Source organism: Pelophylax lessonae (genome assembly GCF_965119305.1).
Source record: "Pelophylax lessonae genome assembly, chromosome: 3".
NCBI classification, from domain to species: Eukaryota; Metazoa; Chordata; class Amphibia; order Anura; family Ranidae; genus Pelophylax; species Pelophylax lessonae.
Window position 1 is genome coordinate 476,770,612 of NC_138770.1, and position 15,460 is coordinate 476,786,071.

Genomic DNA, 15,460 nt, shown 5'->3' on the forward strand with positions numbered 1-15,460 from the left:
GGCAAGTGCACTTCCTTTCCATCCATATAAAACCCAATGTAGAATAGCGGTGAGGTAGTGGCTACACTTCACCATCCTCCCCAATATAATTTCATTCAAATATTCCAAATCCAAATAAATATATTAAATAGGGATGTTTAACGTATCTCTGATCTTAAAAAAGCAAACAATCCAGTGATGAAATATGCAAAGATGCAAAAAGTGCCCGTGATAAGATGTGCACATAAATACAAAAGTGCACCAAGCTAAGTGATAAATATGGAATTAATTGCGTACAGGTGGATAGATAGTTAAACTGTGAACCATGTAATGTTGTCTTATGATGACTGCAGAAAACGTTGCACATTAATCACATGGTTCACAGTTTAACTATTTATCCACCTGTACGCTATTAATTCCATATTTATTACTTTGCTTGGTGCACTTTTGTATTTATGTGCACATCTTATCACGGGCACTTTTTGCATCTTTGTATATTTTATTACTGGATTGTTTGCTTTTTTAGGCCCCTTTCACACTTATGCAACGCGATTTTACCGCGATTTTGAAAACAATGCCTATGGCTATATACCTCAAAACGCATTAATATCAGCCCAAAGTAGTGCAGGAACTACTTTGAAGTCTGTGCGACTTCAAAACGCACAGATATGAATGGGGCTCATTGAAAATAATGGAAAATGACTTGTCATGCGATTTTGCGGTCCAAAATCGCGGGACAAGTCGCACGAGTGTGAAAGGGGCCTTAAGATAGCATAAGGAACAAACTATTCAGAGAGGAGATACAATAAGACACGTGGCCATTCACTAAAACTAGAGGAAAGGCGGTTTAACCTTAAAATGCGTAAGTGGTTCTTCACTGTAAGAGCGGTAAGGATGTGGAATTCTCTTCCACAAGCAGTCGTATCGGCTGGGAGCATTGATAGTTTCAAAAAACTATTAGATGGGCACCTTAGAGACCACAACATACAGGGGTACACAATGTACGGTTAAAAGCAAGCACACACACACACATCATAGGTTGAACTGGATGGACTGATGTCTTTTTTCAATCTCACTAACTATGTAACTATGTAAGATAAGAGATATGTTAAACATCCCTATTTCATATATTTATTTGGATTTTATGTGCTGTTTTTACATCTAATTTATTCACCAATTGTGGCTGCACCTTCATCATTTATTTATCTCATTTTGGCATTAGCACTTTTCATTATAATACTCTTTTGCATTATTTATCACATCATCATTACATCCTATGCTCATAAGACCTTAGCGCTGCACCTTGTTTATGTTCTATCAATTTAGTGCTCTGGGCACACCATTTTGGCACTACTTGCTACATTTGGGTCTCATTCCCCACACTTCTTCATTACCTTCAATACTTGATAGCTAGGGAGCCATATATCTTGTATTTTTTCTCCAGTTGCTGTCTAAGTTATAGGACAGCGAAAGCGCATTCAGGATTCAATGGTCTTCCTTATGAAGATACTCTATGGATGAGGTAGATTTTCCAACCTCACAGATGAAGTCATCAGGGAAACTGCTCAATCTCATCAAGCCAGAAGGATCACTGACACCAGGAAAAGTGTTCATAGTGTAGTATTTATTAAAATATATAAAAAAATAAGATTTTTGTAAGATCTTACCGTAAAATCTTTTTCTCTGAAGTCCATTGACAGACGCAGCCTCATCTTCATCAGCTGAAAGGGTTATGCTGCCCCCTTCAGGAGTAGTCTAGGCAGGAAAAAATTTACAAGTACACGCCCACGGGGCTGTCCCCACATGCATAACCCACACACACACTCAACTCAGCAAACCAGTTTAATTGCAAGCAGTGAAGAAAAAAACATCCTCATAAAAGAGGGGCGGGTGCTGCATCTGTCAATGGACTTCAGAGAAAAAAATTTTACGGTAAGATCTTACAAAAATCTTGTTTTCTTTATCGTCCATTGACAGACGCACCCTCATCTTCATCAGCTGAATGGGACGTCCCAAAGCAGTGTAGGCATGAGGGGTAGGAGGAGCGCAACCAGAAAGTAACGTAAACACCAAAGGCTAAACTGGGTAACATGAAGCTCAACCCAACAACAGGCGCTCACCCAGGTAAAAGACACCTAAGAGAAACAAAAAACATTCTCTTACAAAACAGCAGCCTGCGATACCTTGCAGCCAAAAGATGCATCTGAAGATGCCAACAAATCCACCTTGTAGAATTTTGTAAAAGTATGCACAGATGACCAAGTCGCTGCCTTACAAACTTGTACAACAGAGGCCTGATGGCGAAAAGCCCAACAGGCACTCAGCGCTCTAGTAGAATCAGCCTTCACAGGGAAAGGAGGAACCTGACCCTTGAGTGAATAAGCCTGAACAACCGTCTGCCTGATCCCTCTGGAAATGGTCGCAGCAGACACAACCAAACTTTTGCGAGGACAAAGAAAGAGTCCGACTTTCTAAAGGACTCTGTAACTGTCAGATAAGAATGCAAGGCAATTTTCCTTGGGATGCTAAGGCAGGCAACACAAAGTCTTCATTAAGATAAAAATCCGACACCACCTTAGGGAGAAAGGACAGATTAGGTCGGAGGACCACTTTAACCATGTGGACCACCAAATAAGGCGAACGACAGGACAGAGCCGCCAACTCAGATACTCTGCGAGCAGAAGTAATAGTCACTAGGAAGGCAACCTTCTGCGACAAGGAAAGCAGAGAAATCTCCTTAATATTCTCAAAAGGAGGCTTTTGAAGAACAGACAAAACCAGATTGAGATCCCACGGAGGTAACGGAGATCTCCTCGGAGGAGGCAGATGATGCACCCCTTGAATAAAAGTGCGAATCAAGCTATTAGGAGCCAACGGACGTTGGAAGTAAATGGCCAAGGCCGACACCTGACCCTTGATAGTGCCCAACACTAAGTGCTACTCAACCCCTTTTTGCAGAAAGGCCAAAACCCAACCTATAGAAAACAAGTGAGGGTGCAGCTGCAGTGATTCACACCATGGAATGTACAATTTCCACGTACGATGATAGATCTTCATAGATGTCGACTTCCTGGCCTTTAAAAGGGTAGGAATAACCGAGTCAGAGAGACTCCTATCCCTCAACACATTGATTTCAACAGCCAAGCCATTAAAGCCAGCGACCGTGAAGCAGGATGGAAGATCGGTCCTTAAAACAGCAGAGGAAGTCGCCATAGAGGATCCATGACTATTTTTTACCAGGTATGCGTGGCAAGACTGCCAAGGCCGGTCTGGTGCCACCAGAATGACCGTAATGCCTTCCACTGCCACCCGGCGAAGAAACCTCGGCAGGAGGACGTGCGGAGGGAAGGCAAAAAAGTTTGGCGACTGAGTCTGGTGAACAGACACATGGACGGGAGTCAGAATGGACTGTCCTGTGTGTGCCTGTTCCCATGGAGGCAGACAGGGATTCCTGCAGTTGTGGGCTCCCCCTCCATGGCCCAAGTGGCCTGACAGCAGCGCAGGGACGGCAGGCGCTTGCCACCTGCCAAGTTCGGCAGTGGAATGCACACAGGAATCTGAACTAATGCTTTGCCGAGGCTGTGTCGCTGGGCAAGTGGGCCCCTGGGCAACTGCTCAGTGTGCCCATTCGGTAAGGTGGCCCTGGCGCAGCCAACTTATCCAGTGGAGCAGGCAAAGCCCAATAGCCCTTAGCTCCAGAATATTGATCGGCAAGGCAAGGACGACTCCTCTGTCGCCCAAGTCCCCTGGGCACAGAGCTTCCCCAGCCCTCCACCCCAACCTGACAGACTGGCGTCCGTGGTGACCACCGTCCAGAACAGCGGCAGGAAGGACTTGCCCTGACACAGAACAGGGGACCGGATCCACCAGGATAGAGCCGACTTTGTGAGATGGCTCAAACAAAAGTACTGGTCCAATGACCGAGGATCCCTGTTCCATTTTGCCAGAATCTCTTTCTGCAGAAGTCTCGAGTGAGACTGAGCAAACGGGACTGCTTCAAAGGTTCATACCATCAGGCCCAGGGTCCTCATGCAAGCCCGCAAGGAGGACTGATCGGTTTCCATCAACAACCTTTGCAACATCTGAAGCTTTTCCAAGGGGAGAAAAACCCTCGCCAGAGTAGAGTCGAGAGTTAAGTGACCTGTACGGATAAGTGACCTGTACGAATGGCGTCAGAGCAGATTTCTTGAAATTGATCGTCCACCCAAACTCTTGAAGGTTCTGAACTGTAATACGGATGTTGATCAACAGTTCTGAATGAGAGTCTGCTCGCAACAGGAGATCGTCCAGATATCCCAAAAACTGAATTTTTGTAAAATCTTACCTGTAAAATTCCTTTCTCTGAGTCCTCCGACAGTCGCCGCCTCCTCTATGTCATCATTGTTGGGTATTGACTTCCGCTCCGCAGGAGTAGCTAGGCATAAAGAATTAGTCAAAAGAACAAAGGCATTTGCATATACACACCCATGGGGGCTGTCCCATCTGGTCAATACCCCCCTGCAGTGACCACTCCCAACTCAGTTTGGTAGCATAGCAGTAGGTAATAAGAACCCCAAAAGAGGGGCGGGGGCGGCGACTGTCGGAGGACTCAGAGAAAGGAATTTTACAGGTAAGATTTTACAAGAATTCCGTTTTCTCTTACGTCCTCCGACAGTCGCTGCCTCCTCTAAGTCATCACTATTGGGATGTCCCAAAGCAGTATAGACATGAGGGGTGGGAGACGCAACCGCAGAAAAGGCAACGCAGCACCCACATCAGAGAAAGGAATCTTACATGCACCGTAAGAACCAACTGGGCAACAGAAAACAACGCTCAACAGGAGCAACAGCCCAGGAAGGCAAATGCCAACAGCCAGGGACCCAGAGAAAAATTCAAGGGTCCATCATGGCACTGCCGCACTGAGAACTTTGCGGCCAAAAGAAGCATCAGCCGATGCCAGAATGTCTACTTTGTAGAACTTGGAAAAAGTGTGCACCGACGACCAAGCCGCCACCGAGGCCCGATGCCAATAGGCCCAAGATGCACTCAAAGACCTGGTAGAGTGCGCCTTAACAGGGAAGGGCGGAACCCGTTCCTTCAAGGCGTAAGCCTACTCAATGGTCTGTCTTATCCATTTGGCAATAGTCGCTGCGGACGCAGCCATGCCCTTCCGAGGTCCCTCAGGAAGGACAAAGAGGGAATCCGTGTTCCTAAAGGATTTCGTAGACGACAGGTAAACCCTGATCGCCCTGACAACATCCAAGGAATGCAAAGCAATCTCCTTCGGATGCTTAGGCTTCGTACAAAGCGAAGGCAGGACAATGTCCTCATTAATGTGAAAGTCAGAGATCACCTTGGGAAGGAAGGATGGGGGTGGACGCAAAACCACCTTATCCTCGTGAATGATCAAGTAAGGGGAGCGGCAAGACAACGCCGCCAGCTCCGACACTCTGCGAGCCGAAGTGATCGCCACTAAAAAGGCAACCTTCTTAGACAGCAGAGGCAACGATATCTCCCTGATGTTTTCAAAGGGAGCACGCTGTAACGCGGACAGAACCAAGTTCAAGTCCCATGGAGGTAAAGGCTCCTTCCTGGGAGGAGCCAGGTGTCGCAACCCTTGAATGAAGGTGCGCACCAAAGAACGAGACGCCAAAGGGCGTTGGAAAAGAACAGCCAGTGCAGACACCTGGCCCTTTATTGTGGCCAGCGCCAGGCGCTGATCCACTCCAGACTGGAGGAAAGCCAAGATTCTCGACACCGAGTAAGAACGAGGGGAGAACCCCCTGGACTCACACCAGGAGAAATAGGCTTTCCAGGTGCGGTAATAAATCTTACCAGAGGAGGATTTTCTAGCCTTGATCAGGGTAGGAATAACCTCAGGAGATAGACCCTTGTCCTTCAAGACCTGGGTCTCAACAGCCAGGCCGTTAAAGCCAGCGACTGTGAAGCAGGATGGAAGATAGGACCTTGAGACAGGAGATCTTCCCGCAGCGGCAGACGCCACGGAGGCGCCACTGCCAGGTGAACAACGTTGGCGTACCAAGACCGGCGAGGCCAGTCCGGCGCCACCAGAATCACCATGTGCGGTTCCGAGATCAATCTGCGAAGGAACCGGGATAGCAACTGAATCGGAGGAAAGGCGTACATCAGACAATACTGATGCCAAGAGGCCACCAACGCATCCGAGACGTCCACCAACGGATTGCGCGTTCTTGCCACAAACCTTCCCACCTTTTGATTTAGCCGGGATGCGAACAGATCCACGTCTGGGGATCCCCACTTCGCACACAGCATCTGAAAGACCTCCAGGTGTAGGGACCATTCCCCCTGGTCCAGGGTCTGGCGGCTCAGTCTGCCTGCCAATTCTCCACACCCGGAATGTGAATTGCCGAAATCGCCGGGACATGAGTCTCGGCCCAAGACAGGATGTCGGTCACCTCTCGGGCTGCTCGAGCACTCCTGGTGCCCCCCTGGTGGTTGATGAAAGCCACCGTGGTAGCATTGCCCGTCTGTACGCGAACAGGCAGACCCTGGAGACGGTCCGACCACTGGAAGAGACAGAGTTTTATCGCTCGTAGTTCCAGCACATTTATCGGAAGGGAGGATTCCTCCTCCGACCAAGTGCCCTGGGCAGACAGGGTGCCCAGGACTCCACCCCAGCCCGACAGGCTGGCGTCCGTAGTAACCACTGTCCACACCAACGGGCGGAAGGACTTGCCTTCCGCTACCGACGGGGACTGGATCCACCACAGAAGAGCCAATCTGGTCCGGCGACTCAAGGAGACATCCAGATCCAAGGACTGAGGAAGTCTGTCCCACCTGGCCAGGATCTCCGTCTGGAGAGCCCGCGTGTGGAACTGGGCAAAGGGAATTGCCTCGAAGGCCGACACCACCTGAGCAGAGTCCAGAACCATTCCCAGATAGGGAAGGCGAATCGATGGGGACAACGCTGATTTTTGAACGTTGATAGTCCACCCGAACTCCTGGAGCGTCTGTACCGTGATGGACAGATCGCGCACAAGGTCCTGACTGGCACGCGATCTCAGAAGCAGATCGTCCAGGTCGTACCCCAGGACCGCAATGCCCTGGGCCCGCTGCAGGCCCAGAACCGGTGCCAACACCTTGGTAAACACCCTGGGTGCCGAAGCGAGACCGAACGGTAACGCCACAAACTGGTAGTGGTCCTCTGCGATAGCGAACCGAAAGTACCGCTGATGACCCTCGAAAATGGGGATGTGCAGGTACGCATCCTTCAGATCTATCGAAGCCAGGAATTCTCCTGGACTCAAGGAGGCCACAACCGAACGGAGAGACTCCATTCGAAACTTCCGAACACGCACGAAGCGGTTCAGCACTTTCAGGTCCAGAATAGGAAGCACTTTGCCCTCCTTCCTGGGCACAGTGAACAGATTTGAATAAAACCCCCGAAACCTGTCCCGATGAGGCACCGGGACAATCACCCCCTGAGCAAGCATGTCCTGCACCGCTTAATGCAAGTCCTGCAGACGCCCCGGAAGCAGAGGGAGATTGGAGGAAAAGAATCTGTCCGCCGGCCTGGAAAGAAATTCGATCTTGTAACCTGATCGAACGATTTCCTGGACCCACCTGTCCGAGATCCGGAGCAGCCAAGGCTGGAGGAAACCGCGCAAATGTCCCCCCACCCCAGAAATGGGTGAGGGCGCCCCTTCAGGCAGAGGCGGAGTGTCCCGCCGAGCCGGCATTGCCGGTCTTCTGCTTACCCGCCCAGGGTTTCTTCTGGTTGCCCTGGGCCTTGAAGGGCTTGCCCTTGGATTGGTTCCGAAAGGCACGAAAGGACCCCTGATTGGATCTAGGTGCAGAACCCCGCTTGCCACGGAAAGACTTGTTCTTCGGGTTCTGGGGTAGCATAGTGCTCTTGCCCCCCGTGACGCCTTTTACCAGGGTATCCAACGCCTCGCCAAAAAGGAGAGAGCCAGCATAGGGAAAATCAGCAACAGTTTTTCGCGAGGACTGGTCGGCCGACCAGCTCTTCAGCCATATCAGTCGCCGGTTGAGTACCGCGACACTAGAGAGGCGAGCCACCAAGGGGGCCTCATTTAGGGCTGCATCACACAGATACATGACTCCTTGATGGATCTGGTCCACCATTTTCAGTCGTGCAGGCGGCACGTCATCGGACACTATGTTGCTTCTAAGCACCTTAATCCAATCAGCCACCGCCTGAGCCACCATAACGGACGCGAAAATGGGTTTGAGCAACGAACGCACCACCGTATAGGAATGGCGGGCTAGAGACTCCAACCGCCGGTCCGTGGGATCCCGGAAAACCAGGGTATCCTCAGTAGGAACCAAGGTAGCCTTGTTCAGCACAGCCACAGTGTGATCTACCTGTGGAGGCACACACTATCGTGAATCCGTAGCCGGCGCAAAAGGATAAAGCAATTTGAACTGACTAGGTACCAGGAATGGACGTTTTAACGTGCGCCACATTTCATTAACAGTGTAATGGAATTCTGCTGGGCAGGGAAAAACCTGCGCAGACTTGCGGGTCCTGTGCGTCCCAAACGAGGACACAACGCCCGGAGGACAGGGCTCATCCTCTAAATGTAAGGTTTCCTTAACAGAAACAATCAACTCATCCATGGTCGCCCGTTCTTCGGGTGACCCTGGGGAGGATGTATCAACACCCTCCACCTCAGCCTCCCCCTCAGACCCCGGGGGGTCCAAGGATGAGCGGGACCCTGAAAAGGGCTCGCTTGCAGCAGCAGCAGCAGCATCCATATCCCCATCTGAATCAGAAGAGAGAGACAGCCTTGGCCGTTTTCTCGCAGCCCGTTCAGACATCAGCATTTCCATATTTGCCACTAAAGTCGCAACCACAGCAGCCAGATCAGGTCGCAGCGGGGCCACAGGAGAACTGGGGCCCCCCACTAAAGCTGGAGGAAACTTGCTTTCCTGAGAATCCATGGCTCAAGATAATAAAAAACTACAGTGCAAAAAAGTAATGTACTGTCCCCTTAAATAGCGCTGCGGAGTGCGCAGCCCACCGCTACTGTCACAGCTATGAAGACCCCCAAAAGGAGAAAGAAACTGAGCCAGAAGCAGTATGCAGAAGAAGACAGAGATACACTGCAGAGCCCGCAGATCGTTGCTACCTGTGCCTGTGCTGTCTGAGAGAAGAGGAAATGCTGCTGGAGGGGGCTGACCATAAGCCAGACCCCAGGGAAAATGGCTGCCCCATAGGGATGCATAGGAGGCTACGCCAAGATGGCAGCCGACATGCGGCCGAACCGATCGTTCCACCGCCCACACAATGGCGGCGGATGGCACAAAAATGAGCTGTATACTCGCCCCAGAGGGGCTATACACTTGTGCATAGTAAAAAAACATGGCGGACCGCGCGATTTTTCCACCGCAGCGGTCGCCGCACAACACACAAGTCTGTACCCCCAAACATGCACCTAAGGTGACACTGGGACAGGGACCCCCGGCAAACATACAGATCTGCACACAGCGAACCCCGCAGGGAGTCACACAGGCACAGACATGGGGACACACAGCAACACAGACTGCCACCCCAGGCAGAGGCCCCACACAGAAAGTACTTACCTGTACCCGATGGCGTGGGGGAGCCTCTATGCACGGATAAACCTCTGTCCTCATCTGACAGGGAGTGCCGTGAGCAAGGGACATGACGCTGCAGAATCGCAGACAAGTCCTGTGAGGTAGCCACCTCACGGCTGCATCCCTGCAGTGAACAGGGATGGGTCGTTCTTAATGCCAGGGCGAACCATAGCTGAACGCTCGATGGCGGGCTGGGGGTCCATATGACCCTCTGTGCCCTGGAGAACCAGGGCGGCCAGTCCGAATCCCAGCACTGCATGATCCATCTTCATCCGAAGAATAAACTAACACTAGAGCTGGTAAAATAAACAGCTAGTAAAGTGAGAGAAAAAAACTGACATTTAAAAGAAAATCAAATAAAAGATTTAGGAAGGCTGAGACTGAAGCCCCAGCACAAGGTAGCCTGACTATTCCTAAGCTAGGCAAACTAAAACTGAGTTGGGAGTGGTGATGCAGGGGGGGTATTGACCAGATGGGACAGCCCCCGTGGGTGTGTATATGCTAATGCCTTTTGTCTTTTGACTAAGTCTATATGCCTAGCTATTCCTACGGATAGGTGGACAATACCCAATAGTGATGACTTAGAGGAGGCGGCGACTGTCGGAGGACGTAAGAGAAATTCAGTTTTCTCTTACGTCCGACAGTTGCCGCCTCCTCTAAGTCATCACTGTTGGGATGTCCCAAAGCAGTATAGACATGAGGGGTGGGAGACGCAACCGTAGAAAAGGCAACGCAGTACCCACATCAGAGAAAGGAACCTTACATGCACAGTAAGAGAACCTCTGGGCAACAGAAAACAACGCTCAACAGGAGCAACAGCCCAGGAAAGCAAACACCAACAGCCAGGGACCCAGAAAAAAACAAGGGTCCTTCATGGCACTGCCGCACTGAGAACCTTGCGGCCAAAGGAGGCATCAGCTGATGCCAGAACATCTACTTTGTAGAATTTGGAAAAAGTGTGCACCAACGACCAAGTCGCAGCCTTGCACACCTGGGTCGCCGAGGCCCGATGCCAATAGGCCCAGGACGCACTCACAGATCTGGTAGAGTGCGCCTTAACAGGGAAGGGTGGAACCCGTTCCTTCAAAGCATAAGCCTGTTCAATGGTCTGTCTGATCCATTTGGCAACAGTCGCTGCAGATGCAGCCATGCCCTTCCGAGGTCCCTCAGGAAGGACAAAGAGGGAATCTGTCTTCCAAAAGGATTCCGTAGACGACAGGTAAACACTGATCGCCCTGACAACATCCAAGGAATGCAGAGCAACCTCCTTAGGATGCTTAGGCTTCGTACAAAGCGAAGGCAGGACAATGTCCTCATTAATGTGGAACTCAGAGGCCACCTTAGGAAGAAAGGAGGGATGCGGACACAAAACCACCTTATCCCGGTGAATCACCAAGTACGGAGAACGGCAAGATAATGCTGCCAGTTCTGACACCCTGTGAGCCGAAGTGATCGCCACCAAAAAGGCAACCTTCTTAGACAGCAGAGGCAACGATATATATCCCAAATTTTTTCAAAGGGAGCACGCTGTAACACGGACAGAACCAAGTTCAAGTCCCATGGAGGTAAGGGCTCCTTCCTGGGAGGAGCCAAATGTCGCACACCTTGAATGAAGGAGCGAACCAGGGAATGAGACGCCACAGGGCGTTGGAAAAGAATAGCCAGTGCGGACACCTGGCCCTTGATCGTGGCCAGCGCCAGGCGCTGGTCCACACCAGACTGGAGGAAGGCCAACACTCTCGACACCGAGTACGAGCGAGGGGAGAACCCCCTGGACTCACACCAGGCGAAATAAGCCTTCCAGGTACGGTAATAGATTTTTACCAGAGGAGGTTTTTCTAGCCTTGACAAGGGTAGGGATGACCTTAGAGGAGAGACCCCTGTCCTTTAGGACCTGGGTCTCAACAGCCAGGCCGTTAAAGCCAGCGACTGTAAAGCAGGATGGAAGATCGGACCCTGAGACAGGAGATCTTCCCGCAGAGGCAGTCACCACGGAGGCGCCACTGCCAGGTGAACAACGTCGGCGTACCAGGACCGGCACAGCCAGTCCGGAGCCACCGGAATCACCAGTTGCGGTTCCGAGACTAAGCTACAGAGGAACCTGGATAGCAACTGAATCGGAGGAAAGGCATACGTCAGACGATACTGATGCCAAGGGGCTACCAATGCATCCGAGGCGTCCGCCAGCGGATCGCGCGTTCTTGCCACGAACATTTCCACCTTTCGGTTTAGCCGAGATGCGGACAGATCCACGCCCGGGGATACCCACCTCGCACACAGCATTTGGAAGACCTCAGGGTGTAGGGACCATTCCCCCTGGTCCAGGGTCTGGCAGCTCAGATAGTCGGCCTGCCAATTCTCCACACCGGGAATGAGAACTGCTGAGATCGCCAGGACATGAGTCTCGGCCCAAGACAGAATGTCGGTCACCTCCCGGGCCGCCCGAGCACTCCTGGTGCCCCCCCCTTGGTGGTTGATGTAAGCCATCGCGGTAGCATTGTCCATCTGTACCCGGACAGGATGGCCCCCGAAGACAGTCCGACCACTGGAAGAGACAGAGTTTTATCGCTCGCAATTCCAGCACATTTATCGGGAGGGAGGACTCCTCCTCCGACCAAGTGCCCTGGGCAGACAGGTTGCCCAGGACTCCACCCCAGCCCGACAGGCTGGCATCCGTGGTAATCACCGTCCACACCAACGGACGGAAGGACTTGCCTTCCGCCACCGACGGGGACTGGAGCCACCACAGAAGAGCCAATCTGGTCTGACGACTCAAGGAGACACTCAGATCCAGGGACTGAGGCAGTCTGTCCCACCTGACCAGGATCTCCGCCTGGAAAGCCCGCGTGTGAAACTGAGCAAAGGGCATCGCCTCGGAGGCCGAAACCATCAACCCCAGGCCCCGCATACAGGCCCTGAGTGACGAGGACGGGCTGTCCCTGAGGGACCTGATCTAGTCCCGCAAAGTCCGGAGCTTGTCCTCCGGCAAGAACAACTTTGCCTGAGCAGAGTCCAGAATCATTCCCAGGTAGGGAAGACGAAGCGATGGAGACCACGTCGATTTTTGAACGTTGATGGTCCATCCGAACTCCTGGAGCGTCTGTACCGTGGTGGACAGATCGTACACTAGGTCCTGGCTGGCACGTGATCTCAGAAGTAGATCGTCCAGGTAACCCAAGACCGCAATGCCCTGAGGCCTCAGCAGGCCCAGAACCGGCGCCAACACTTTGCTAAAAACCCTTGGTGCCGAAGCGAGACCGAAAGGTAACGCCACAAACTGGTAGTGGTCCTCTGCGATAGCAAATCGAAGGTACCGCTGATCGCGCTTGAAAATGGGGATGTGCAGGTATGCATCTTTTAGATCTATCGAGGCCAGGAATTCTCCTGGACTCGAGGCCACCACCGAGCGGAGAGACTCCATACGGAACTTCCGAACGCGCACGAAGCGGTTCAGCGCTTTCAGGTCCAGAATAGGACGCACCTTGCCCTACTTTCTGGGCACAGTGAACAGATTTGAATAAAACCCCCGAAACCTGTCCCGATGAGGCACCGGGACAATCACCCCCAGAGCAAGAAGGTCCTGCAAATGAAGATTTGAGGGAAAGAACCTGTCCGCCGGCCGGGAAAAGAATTCGATCTTGTATCCCGATCGAACGATTTCCAGAACCCACCTGTCCGATATCCGGAGCAGCCAAGGTTGGAGGAAACCGCGCAAACGTCCCCCCGCCCCTAAAATGGGTGAGGGCGCCCCTTCAGGCAGAGGCGGATGGACCCGCCGAGCCGGCATTGCCTGACTTCTGCTTACCCGCCCAGGGCTTCTTCTGACTGCCCTGGGCCTTGAAGGGCTTGCCCTTGGATTGGTTGCGAAAGGCACAAAAGGACCCCTGAGTGGATCTAGGCGCAGAACCCCGACTTGTTCTTCGGGCTCTGGGGCAGCAAAGTGCTCTAGCCCCCGTGACGCCTTTTACCAGGGTATCCAACGCCTCGCCAAAAAGACGAGAGCCAGCATAGGGAAAATCAGCAACTGTTTTCCGCGAGGACTGGTCAGCCGACCAGCTCTTCAGCCATATCAGTCACCGGTTAAGTACCGAGACACTAGAGAGGCGTGCTGCTAAAGGGGCCTCATTCAAGGCCACATCACACAGATACATGATTCCCTGGTGGATTTGATACACCATTTCCAGCCGGGCAGGCGGAACATCATCAGACACGAGGTTGCTCCTATGCACCTTCGTCCAATCAGCCACCGCCTGAGCCACCAAAACGGACGCTAAAAACGGGTCTGAGCAACGAGCCCACCACCGTTTAGGAATGTCGGGCTAGAGACTCCAACCTCCGGTTCGTGGGATCCCGGAAAACCGGGGTATCCTCAGAGGGAACCAAGGTAGCCTGGAGGCACACACCATCGTGATTCCGTAGCCAGTGCAAAAGGATAAAGCAATTTGAACTGACTAGGCACCAGGAATGGACGTTTTAATGTGCGCCACATTTCATTAACAGTGTAATGAAACTCAGCTGGGCAGGGAAAAACCTGCGCTGACTTGCGGGTCCTGTGCGTCCCAAATGAGGACACAACGCCCGGAGGACAGGGCTCATCCTCCAAATGTAGTGTTTCCTTAACGGAAACAATTAACTCATCCATGGTCGCCCGCTCTTCAGGTGACCCCGGGGAAGAGATATCAACCCCTTCCACCTCTGCCTCCCCCTCAGACCCCAACAGGTCCAAGGATGAGCGAGACCCTGAAAAGGGCACGCTCGCAGCAGCAGCCATATCACCTTCTGAATCAGAGGAGAGAAACAATCTGGGCCTCTTTTTAGCAGCACGTTCAGCCATCAGCATTTCCATACTTGACACCAAGGTCGCCACTACAATGGCCAAATCAGGTCTCAGAGGGGCCACAGGAGAACTGGGGACCCCCACCAGAGCTGGGGGGAATTTGCTGTCCTGAGAATCCATTGCTCAAGGTGACAAAAAACAACAGTGCAATAAATTTAGTACTGTCCCTTTAAGTTTGCTGCGGAGTGCGCAGCCCATCACCTCAGCTACAGTGACAAAGACCCCCAAACAGGAGAAGAACAAACTGAGCCAGAAATGACAATACAGAAAGATATGGAGAGCAATAACCTGCAGAGCCCCGTAGAGTGTTGCCACCGATGTTCTGCTGCAGAGGAAAAGGAAGTGCTGCTAGAGGAGGCTGAACTTATAGGCTGCATGACTCAGGGAAAATGGCTGCCCCATAGGATTGCATGGAAGGCTCCGCCAAAATGGCCGCCGGACATGCAGTCGTAACGATCGTTCGGCTACCGCAAAATGGCGGCAGATGGCTCCAAAAACAGCATGTAGATTGCCCATAGAGAAGCCAAACATGCCTACCCATACCTAAAATGGCGGACCGCGCGGATTTACCCCGCTGCGGCCACTACATACATAGTCTGCACCCCCAACAAGCACCGAAGTGACACAGGGAAGGGGACCCCCAAAAACATACAGCACCGCAGCGCATGCACAAGTGATCCCCGCAGGGACCGCATCAGGGAGTCACACAGGTACAGACATGGGGGACACACAGCAACACAGGACTGCCACCCCAGACAGAGGCCCCACACAGAAGTACTTACCTGTACCAGACGGCGTGGGGTGCCTCTATGAACGGAAAGCCGCTGTCCTCATATGACAGGGAGTGCCGTTTGCCAGGGACATGACACTGCAGCATCGCAGATGTGTCCTGTGAGGTAGCCACCTCACGGATGCATCCCTGCTGCGAACAGGGATGGGTCGTTCATAGTGCCAGGACGAACCACAGCTGAACACTCAATGGCGGGCTGGGGGTCCATCTGACCCTCTGCCCTGGAGAACCAGGGCGGTCAGTCCGAATCCCAGCACTGCATGATCCATCTT